Raw genomic sequence first — 11,582 nt, forward strand, 5'->3', positions numbered from 1 at the left:
TTAAAAATACTTTATGGATCACACAGTGCTCATATGGGCAGTGGGTACAACTGTCAATAACTCTTGTACGTCACATGAGCTTCCTTTAGAGGGCACCGTTGACTTCCTTAAAGTCTACTTAGATGTCTGCATGCACTGCTAACGAGGCTTGTCCACACCTGGGCATTTTTGGTGCATTTGAATATTTTTTGTTCTAAATATTTGGGATGCTGTGTGCTACCGCACATCATCTGCCATATGCAAATATCTGACATAAAATACACTTCGTTATAGACTTCTAGGCCTTGGCTATGATGACTTTAATCACCAAGAGAAATGCTGGAAGGCGAGTATGCTCTGCAGTGCTGAGCAGTGCCTCCCCATAAAGGGTTTAGAAGGACAGGGAGGCTCAGCTTCGAGCCGCAGGGGCCATGATACATGAGCCATCATTTTCACCATGTGGTCTTAGAGGTGCAGGTTCTCTCGTATGGTATGACCAGTTGCTGGGCCTATTATAGAGTGATACTGGATACTCTCCCCTACAGCTTTCTGCTTTACAGCAGAAGTGATGTTTATGCATTCATATCTATCACAGCTTTCTCTCACACACACGGTTTTGGTTTGTTTTTTTTTTTTTACTTTCTTTTTTCTCCGTTTTCATAAGCTGTACCAAAGTTCTGAGAGGATGTGGCTATGTGGTCATTTTGCTTGATAAAGTGATGCTAAAAGCATTCAGCATTAACAGGTGGATAGGTGATGTGAGTTGTTTTCTAGAATGAAGAAAGTTGTTAGATTTCCTAATCAGTTTTTCTGCTTCTGACTTTTCCTGTCCTAGCTTGAGGCAATGTATGGTCCACAGTGATGTAAGCAGGATAATTGTGTAAATAAATGTCTGCCCTGCAGAGAGAAAAAAAAAAAAAAAAAAGGAAAAAAAAAAGAGAGATTAATTTTAGAATTGGATGCATCTCATTTGTCCAGATAACTGTTGTAATTTCATGGAGATGAAGGGACATCCAACAAAATGGTTGTTTGGATGCTTACCTTCTCTCTTGCTCCTTGTTTATGATTGTTTATACATTGTGCAATTGCATCAGCGTGGTCCTGATAATGTGGGTTCATATTTTATACTTATGAGGTTAATTAACTGCAGAGCTCCAGGGTGCCCATCTCTACTCTTGCAGATGACAGGGGACTGTTCAGTGAGTTTGCAGACCCTGATCCAGATCTTTAACCATACTCATCACATCTTTTGCTGCCTCAAAAAGTACCTATGCCTTACCATGGGAACAGGCAGACTGGCACAGGCAGAGGGAGGACTGACCCAAAGGAAGAGGAAAAGCTCATAGGAGGAAAGTAAACCCATCTTTTGATGGCTTGCAAAGGCTTTTTCAGGCAGCATGAAGCACTCAGAGAGTGGCAGCGATAGCTGGAAGAGAATGGAGCCCAGCAGAAGTGCCCAAGTATGTCATCCTGTGAATGTCACCAGCGCGTCACTTCTCTCTTCTTCCATCCCTGCACAGGAGATTTTCATAACACCCAGCAGCTAACCTGAGGTTGGCTCTGATTTTCAGTAGACTCAACGTAAACTTATGTTGGTAGGGTTCTGTGTTATGCCTCAACTCACAAAAGCTTGCAACCTCACTGCAACACAGTCAAAACACGACATCTCCTCTAGAATGTTATATCTTCTTTTTTTTTTTTTTTTTTTTTTTGCCTAGTTATGTAATTAAAACCCAGTCAGAAGAAAACTTAGTTCTCCCAAACTTAATGTTTATTTGGATAGTCTTCTATGGCAGGCATGTTTACATCTCTGTGATACTGAACCTCAGGGAGTTCATTTCATTTCACGGCCGCTGAGTCTCATAATTCCCCAGAGATTTTTAGCTATAATTTTAAAACCTGTTGTTATGGAGAAAACCTTGAAAATTAGAAGCAGGAGGTCTCAAAGAAAGAGAAAGTACATTTAAGGAACAAAAATACATAATAAAATCATAAAAGTTCAAAATACATATTCCATCTTGTAGTCATTTTGTTGAGTAATATTTTCATTTTCCTGACAGAAGATGACAATTTATGTTTTTGGAATTGATCAGGAAAATATGTCAAGTCTCTGTTGCTATGAGTGAGTTTGAAATTAGTTTGTGCTATACACTGAATGCTACATGAGATAGGCTGAGTACAAGCATTCAGTGAAATACATCTGTATTATCAGCATCTCTGTCTTTCAGAATGAAAACAAGCACACAGAATCTGATCTTCTCAGGGCTGCTTAGAACTTCCAGCTCCAGGTACCTTGAAGGAGGCTCAGCTGCTCTGTAAATAGACCCATTTGGTCCTGTTTCAGACTTAGGGTACTGTGTTTTAATCTTGCTTCACATGGAAGCCAGCATGGCAAGTGACAGCCTTGCTGTAACCATAAGTTCTTGTATCTGTGTTTCTTCCTCTTTTGCATGGCGAGAACAGTGATGTGCCCAGGGAAGTACTAGCTAACTTAGGAATATTTGTAACCCTTTCTGAGAGTTTCTTCTTCTTGAAGCTCAAGGGACTGAGGCACCTCAGAGTTAAGATCATTCTAGTGAAGGACGACCCAAATTTGAAGGAAATCAGTTACCTACTGATCTCAGATGTTCTCACGTACTTTGTTTCAAAACCATTTATGAAACACTTCGCTTTAAACGTGGTCTAAGAGCACTCAGGCAGATGATCTGCAGGGCAAGCACTGGTCCCAAAATACTCCTGAGCAGCCAGGCCACATGGCTGGAGCAGTGTGTGGGGGGCCTGGAGATACTGTACGTAATATCTGAGGTTTACCTCACATAACACTTCTTCAGGAGATGAGCGGACTCCTTGTCATCAAAAATTGAAAGTAGTGAGAGAGGCAGTCACAGACACTGACCTAGTGAAGGAGAAGGTTGCCGCAAACCAAACCTAAACTTGAGGTCAGCTCCTTTGCTGACTTTCTGCTCATGGCGTAAGGTATCTTCTCTTTCCCACGAAGCTGTGGGCATTCAGCCTTCTCAAAGGGCTCAGCTACAGTACTGGGGACCCTGGACACCTCACAGGCTCCAAGACCGCTTCTCTAGGACAAAGCAGTGTAGATAATTCTGCTGCTTAAGAAAGGTCAAGTCTGGGGTTGCACCCTCAAGGCAGCCTCAACAGCAGATGAGGTTGCTTTCCTTCCTACCAGCGCACCCTTTGCGCACCTCTTGCTGGAGGTTTGTCCCACGTACAGCAGCTCTTCACCTGCTTCAGTCTCAGAGAGGTGTCCTGGAGGCCTGTGCTTCTGTCTCTGAGCCCTGCACCATTGATAAGCTACTTGCAGTTTGTGCTTTCTGTGCAGAAAAGAAAACAGCAGAGAGAATCAGTGCATGTGCGTGAGAAGCCTTAAAGCAGCACCAGCGTTGTACATTTTTATCTTCTCCAGCCTTACGCTTATCTCTCCTTTTTAGATATTCTCCATTCTACCTCAACTTGACACTGTGCCCCACTGCAGTCATGCAAAACCCAATAGCACTCTGGTCTCCTAAGCCTTTTATTTATTTTTTTTTCCAGAAATTTTCCCTTCTATTCCATGTTATGACCTTTGAATGGCTCCCATATGACCTGCAGGTGCACTTGCTCCTAACCTATTTCAGTGTAACAGCATAGGAGCAGAAGGGAACCTTTTGATCAACACATTCAGTCCTCTGCTCAGACAAGAAACCATGTCATATAATCTTTGCCTTAATCTGACTTAGCTCAGTCTTAACATAAGTTGGCTTTTGTGCCCCGTGCTTCCTTCTACCCAGCTGTTCTTGCTGCTTCAGTGATGAGAAAGCCTCCGACTTCCAAAATTACTCTGATAGTTCTTATTTGGCTCTCCACTAGCTCCAAGGTATTTCTGCAATGAACAATTACTGCTTTGCTTCAGGAGGCTAAACAAGACGAGCTCCCTTTATCTCCTCTGGAAATTCAGGCTACCCAGTCCCTTACTGTCCTTACACCCCCCAGGTTTGTATGGCTCTCTCCTTAGGAGCTTGTCAGGCAGAGGCAAAATGGTGCAGGTGTCTGCTATTATTAGAGATTGTTCTGAGATAAAATAGATACATGGATGAGAGTATCTTCAAAACTAAAGGAGCCAGGACCCAGGCATGTGTTCTTTGCTTCATATCTTAATAATTAATTGTTACTGTTTATTATTGATTATAGTAGTTTGCCCAAAACACTAATGAAAATGTAGTTGCAACTCCAAAGATCTGGTAATTTGATTAGGAGCTCTATTAAAATTTTATGACGATTACTCAAATATATCATAATTAAACGTATAATTAAATAATTAAATGTACTCAAATATATCATAATCCAGTATATCGCTGATAACTAATGGGACATATAGATCCAACATATAGCTATTAGCCCTGCTGTTTTTCAGATGGACAGGCTTGATGCCTTTTGCACTCGGCTAACGTGAGGACAAAGGACTGATGTGAGCAGTGACAATTTTCCACTGCTTTTGTTGAAGCCAGAAATGTCATATTTCAAGTAAACAGTGTCAAATGCAGAGCTCATAGAAGCCCCTGCTCTTATTCAGTGTGCCATTCCCTATGCATTCAAAGATCACGTGAGCCCTTTAAGCCATCACCATATGCTAAAGTTTCGTGATTGGTTCAACATCTACTGTGACTCCTCATCTTCTTTTCTTTTCCCCAGGACATAATCTCTGCTCCCACAAGCACAAATGATGTTCTTTTTCCAAGTATGTAACTGTTTGGCTTCACTGTAAATGAATTCTCTTTGCTTGCTTGTGCTCACATCTGCTGGAGGGAAGAGCGGTCCTTTTTGTTATTTAGCAGTCCTCCAATTTTTGCTTTATTGGCAAACTTTATCAGCGTTATTGTATTTCCTTCCAGCTCACTGATAAAAGTTAAATAACGTGAAGAGATGTGGCAACACACTGCAAATGCACTTCCTTGGCGATGATTCCCTCAGCACACTGATGCCTGAGATCCGTCAGTTAATTGGTTTTATCATCTACAATTTTAGTTGTAGCTGTGCAGAAGTATAATCGGTAATTATTGAAATTCCTTGGATATACATATATTTTGTAACATAAATTGGCGTTTTTGCATTTATCAACCAAATCTGTGGCATGATGTGAAGGAAGAGATATTGAGCTATTTGAAAAAAAGTCTGATTTTTTCTTATTTTCTTATTGCTATTGATTGTATGTCTCTCCTTTCGTTTGTTTAATAATGAAATCCCATAACTGCAATTTTGTTGTATTTATTAGAACCAATCATAGGCTGTCAGAGGCATGGTAGATTTCATAATTCTTTGAATGCCTTTTTCGCTCTTGTACATTACTACATATTTTATCTGCCTGCTCCTCTTACTAAATGGCCTTTTAAATTCACAGTGTATATCAAAAGAGAGTCTCCATTGCCATAAACCACTGTATTGCCTTCATTCAGTTTGTGACAAGATGAGGCTTCCAAAGTGTTTTTGTATAATCAGACACCACAACACGAGAGAAGCCTCCAGGCCAGACAGAGTTGGTTTGAATAAATCCACCATCTTCCCACATCCATGCCCCAGCAAATCTGGAGTCTCAGCTTTCAGAAATACTCTTGAGAGGTCTTAACACATAAAACTGCTGAATTCCCAGTTTTACTAGCAGGGAATGTTCACAAAATTCCCCATCTCTTCTTAGGTCCTTCATGCAAGCTACTCTCCTGTGTCAGTGCTCGAAAGGTGCTATGTGCTCCGAGACACCCAGTAGTCAGATTAACTAATAGCCCTTAGAAATCAGACGTTTGGGAGCTCTTGGTGTTTCTGACAGAAGAATGAGCAGTTTTTAGTGTATATACAGTGCTTGTTAAAATGGCTCTAGTGAAGCATTCTCTTTTGGGATGTGGGTGGCTGACAGCAAAGTACTAAGGTTTTGGCAGCTGTTTTCTGCACACCTTTTTCCCCCCGCATTAAAAGGTATGCTATCTACAGATAGCCTAAGGGCATAGCCTCTGCATTATTCTTGTCTGCCTCCCCTGAATCCTTTGCGTCAGCTTTGGACCATGGAGAGCCAGTAGCATTCTTTTGCCTCAGGAAAGCCATCTGATATGACTGGAAGGACTTTCAGACCCTCCACAGCAAAGCCAGGTACCAAACATGACTGCCTTTTCTTCCAGAGGCCATTCCGTGCAACGCTTATAAAATATCTCAGTGCTTGCCCTGCATAGGAGAGCTTCTACTTCTCAAGCTGCACTGTCGTGATGTGGACAGGGCTGGGAGATGCTCCTGCAAGAGGCCATCACTCCTCAGCACCAAGGAGGCTGTGAGAGGCAGGCAGAGGCCCTCTGGGGCTGCTGTGAGCGGGGTTAGGCCTCAGCCCAAGGGCTTCCGCAGGGGTTGGCTGGGCGAGGATGGCACTGCACGGCGGCCTGAGCACCTGCTGGGCAATCTGAATGGCTCATCAGAGAGCACTGCCAGGTTTTAGGAAAGCTGAAAATCCAAACGCAGGCTCCCAAGCTGGGCTATGCCATGAAGGACCATAGATCTGTAACAATTAAGGAAGTAATGGCCTTTTTGTTCTGGCTTGGTGCATCATGCAATGAGGTCTTGATCCATCGCTACAACTCCCAAGCAGTAAAGTAATACAAATAATTATTAATAATAATGAGCTGGGTTTCATTACATGTCTTGCCCTGAGTAAAATCCCCTGTGAACAGTTACCGCCTGTGAGAATATTTAATGTCTTACTGCAATCTGAAAATGTAGTGCAAATGGCAGTGTAATAAACCAAAGAACTTCATCAACTTCTAATTGAAATTAATGAGAACTGAACTACTGCCTTGCACATAAAAGAAGAGACTCCTTCTCCATCCTTAACAGCAGTAGGCTCTAGGGGTGATGTGGGTGAGCTTGAGTTATCCTCTCTTCCCACCTCAAGCAGTGCTCTTATTGCAGAAAACTAGTCTTTCTGCAGCCAGCTAGCAAATACCAGATGGAGAACCTGTATTTTTCTCGTGGTCCCTGCAGAATTAGTCCATGATCCAGAACCCATGGACATATCTAATCCATGAGAAATGAGAGACATCTCTATTGTGGGAGACAAGGAGCTGAGAAGAGATTCCCCACCTACCAGACCATTTTCTACAGCACCCGTTCAGAAGTTTAGGCACAGACCAAATCTTAACCAAAACAGACCGTTAATTCAAGGGCACTTTATACTCTGTGACAGAGGTATAGAGGTTAGAGATGGCATCAGGCAAAAGCGTTGTGCTTTCCTAGATGGCCATGGAAGCCCTTCCCCATCCCCTGGCAGCAGACATGAGTAACAGGGGCACTTGGTACTGGTCGTTAAATTCTATTAGCATGCCATAGCTCAGGAAGCATGATTCTCCATCCCAATATTTTGCACCAGTATGATTGGTTTGTGAACACCTAATGATTGCAGTGGGGCACATCTCAAGCCACTCGGTTCCAGGTTACTGACATGTTCTGTCTTCAAACATGCACGCAGTGTTTATTTTTCAATAAATATTTGCTATAAAAATGGATAAAAATGAGCTTTTTTTTTTTTTTTAACTAGATTGCACATCCTTGCAAAGCTTTAAGAGCATCTAATTTGCTGAAAGCTTCAGTTTGGTCATTTTGGTCACTCCACCTCACTCCACTGCAGCAGTTTCATTGGATCTTGTTGGTCATTTGTGAAGAGAAGAGTTATGGTGACATATTGTAGTTCCCTACAGCAGACACAAATCAGGAGGATTGCATTTGGAGGCATATCATTAAATTTCAACAAGCGGGTTTAGAGGAGAAGTCATTCTTCCTATGAGATCACTAAAGCTGCAGTTGCCCATAAACCATTTGAAAGACCTGAACAAAGGGCTACTTAAGGTCCTCAGTTGATAATGCTTAAAGCTGCGTTTTGTTGTTCCTTTGTTGTTTTTTTCTCCTACTTAATAGTTGTTATGTTGTGTTCTTTTTTCTCAGTGCCAGAAAAATATCTAGTCAAAGGCTGTTGGAGAAATGATTCTATGGTTCTATAATTCTATTGAAACGGGGTATTTAAATGCTACTTCTGTCTAAAACCCAGAGGGAGCTAAATATCTGCAAGGTTTTTGGTGGCTCTAGCATATGTGGATGGTTGGCTTGTGACAAAAGCATGCCACATGAGTATCTGGGAAGCTGAGTTTGAGTACCAGTCTTTACCTCAGATTCTGTTGTTTTATTGCTTTTCATAGCATTTGTACACACAACTTTTTAAAAAATAATTATTTTTTACATACTATCATTCTGCACTCTGGGTCTAATTCAAAGATCTCAAAACCAGCGGAGATCATTCTAAGCAAAGAGTAAAAGGATTCTCTAGGAAAATGATAGATTGTGGTATTTTATTACATTTTCCTTTATCTGAATTTAAAGGCTTAATAACTACAACTTCTGTTTTCTGAAAATGATTAGTCTTCACCTTCCAGATACTTGGAAAGTAGTGCCCAGAGTTATGTGTGCTTCTCTCCAAAATATTTACTCACTTGGAACCAGAAATGCCTCGTCAAGGTTTCACAACGGAATTTACTACTGCTTGGTGGAGAAGGATGGTTTCTACGGTGATGTTATGTGCTAAGAAGGAACGAACGGATTTACATATTAATCACAGGACAGCCAATACCATTCCCTGGTGAGTGCTTTTACTTTACCTGAGCTCACAGTTATTGGACTGATCCCAGCAGATTTGCCTTTACGGCAACATTTGCTTTTACCATGATGTCCCTTGAGTGCCCAGCCTCCATAAAAATAAATAAATTCTCGTTAAACTGTGCTAAGTTCATTACCAATTAATTTTATTTCACTATATGAAATTCTAAATAAAAAAGACAGGTTTATTTTAAGCTTTTAACAGACTGTTGTAGTTAATCGCGTGTATCAGGCAAGAGGCTTGGTTGCTAAGAAAATCTTTGGCAGGCTTCCACAGGATTCGTGTATTATAGACAGAAAAAATACCAAATTATTGTAAGTGCATCTGTTAATTTGAATAACGAAACAAACAAACAAAAAAGACAATAGAATGATTTCCTGCTCAAGTTTTGAGTTAATGTCAGCCTAGACCAGAAGTAACATACTTCTTACCAATTTACAGGGCAGGTATTTGACTTTGGAGACCTGATTAAGATTTTTAACAAATTTAAATCCCCTTTTCTATGTGGACAAAACTTAATGACCTCTGGTTGCCAGTGGCTGCCCTTGAGCTGCTGCACAGAGGATCTGAGCATGAGCTCAGGGCTAAAATAGGTGTCCAAAACACTAGTTATTTGCAGAAACTGCCGGTGTGCTCATTACTTCCAGGATAAATCTCAGCTGCATTTGCATTTAATGTTCTCCTTTTTGCAATTCTCTGCCATAGGATCAGGTGTAGCTTTCTCTGTAATTTTCCCAATGGCCTGGTGCAGAAGAGGAGAGAAAAAGATGGCCTGAGGTGGGGAGAGAAGACAGAGTGGGACCATCCTTAAAAAGCAGTGATGTTCCTTGCCTCAGTAAGTGGCAGAGCAGTACGTACCCAGGGCTTCAGCTGAATTAAGCCTTCCCACAGCAAAAGACACCGGGTCCTGGGGCTTAGCTGTGAGCTCAGGATGCTGCCAGGTGCAAAGTGGACATGGCCGGGATACCTGCACAGACATGCAGCCCTGCACAGGCCAAGGCTTAAAGACTGGTTAACTGTGAAGAGAACACTCAGTCCATTTTTGGAACTAAAATGTGGGCTGGAGTCACCTGGTGGTCATGAACCAAGCAATGGGATAAGATGCTATTAAAATTTTCTTAGCAGTGGTGACTTTAGTTGCTCTGTAGTAAGACCCTGGGCTGTTCTCCATTATCGGTACATTAATGTAGGATTTTGGAAGGAAATGAGTCCCACAGTGTTTATTTTTCTGGAGAAAGAAATCTTATTTTTTGTTTCTCTTTCATTTAAGTGTTTCTTAATTATGTCCACTTAAGCACGGGACAATTTTGTAAGCTGAGGAATAGGTTCTGGCCTCCAGTTACCACTGAGCTATTTAACCAGCAAAACATTACTGGGCAACGAGGGAAGGAAGAAAGTAGAGAATATAAGTTTTTCTGTTGTAATTTAATAATAATACTGGAGATAATTCTTCTTTTGCTATGGGAGATAAGTAGGCATTTTTTTTTCTGTTTTCCTTTTGCTTCTATTACTTTATCCACCCTATGACTTTGGGCAGTTCTCCCAGTCCTGTGGTCCCTCAGTCTTCCCTTTCTGCAAAACAACAAATCAAACTGCCTTTCCGGAAGGCCAGGGGGGTGGATGGAGTGCTCTATAAATATATAACAAGCTCCATTATTTTGCTAGGAGGCAGAACGAACTAATCCATATATTTAATGCTTGCCAGTGTTTCTGGTATTTTTTTTAAGATGATATAGTAAGAAAAGAATAAACTTAAAAGCCTCTATGGCGTATATCATGAAATGTCAGAGGACTGTATCAAATATTTGATTTGAAGTTCTCTGCAAGTCTGCTTTTAAAACAATGCTGAGACAAGGCAAAACCTGCTCAGCCTAATATCCCTAGAAAGAAATCAGATCTACATTTTTTAAAACGCCTTCATTTACTTGCGAGAAGAATATCTATCCTCAATACTTCATGCATAAAGTGCTTCATGCCTGCATAGCATATGCACAGAGCATATGTTTTAATTTTATTTCAGTTCAATATTTCAAATTCAAACAAATTAACCCAGAGTACTATCAGCCTTCTTTTTTTAAAAAGGAATATATATGCCAGATCCCATAAAAGTGTTACTAATGGAAAAAACAGTCATATACCTGAGCATATTTTATTTATTCCTCATTAAGAAAAAAAATACCCGTCTTTTTATTTAGAATTTCATACAGCAGAAGGAAACTAATTGGAAATGAACTTATCTTGTTAGTTCTTCAAACATTTTTTTTTGCAATCTTTGTTTTAAGGACTTCTTGAACTGAAGATGACATTTGAGTTTTGTAATTTAGGGCTATTCTTCTTAAAAGTTGTCCAGTTTCCATGCACTTTAACTAGGGGATGTCATGTTCTTTAAACTAGTTCTGCCATAACTAGGAAAAGCATGTCAGAAGGCTTACATTTACTGGTCTGGAGTCCACAGTTTGAATCCTATTAAATGGCATCTAGTATATATATTGAATGTGTACTCAAGAAACCTTCTGGATTCAGTGGAAGCCTTACCTTAGCATAGGATGCTGTTTCTCTGGTATCATGATAAATACCCTGCGGTAATGCAACCACCAAAGACTATTGCTTTTGAGATTTGTAAAATTGTATGATGAAGCCTCTTTAACTAAATTCAGAAGTCCTCTCCTGAAAATCCTCTCCCAGGAGAAAATTCAGTAGTCAATATTAATGCCTGTTGTCAAATCCTCAGGTAATGCAAACTATTATATGAGTCATTTGAATAGAAATAAGGAAGAGACTCCTTTTTTTCCTGTACAGCAAAATGGTCATTGCTAGAAGAATGTTAAAAGAGAGCTCAGTGTTTAATGCCCGTGCAAAACAATATCTTTAAGTCTCCTACCAAAATTTATTCTACCAACAAACAATGCTAACTAGGCCAGAAACA

Source organism: Numida meleagris, chromosome 3 (genome assembly GCF_002078875.1).
Source record: "Numida meleagris isolate 19003 breed g44 Domestic line chromosome 3, NumMel1.0, whole genome shotgun sequence".
Taxonomy (NCBI): Eukaryota; Metazoa; Chordata; class Aves; order Galliformes; family Numididae; genus Numida; species Numida meleagris.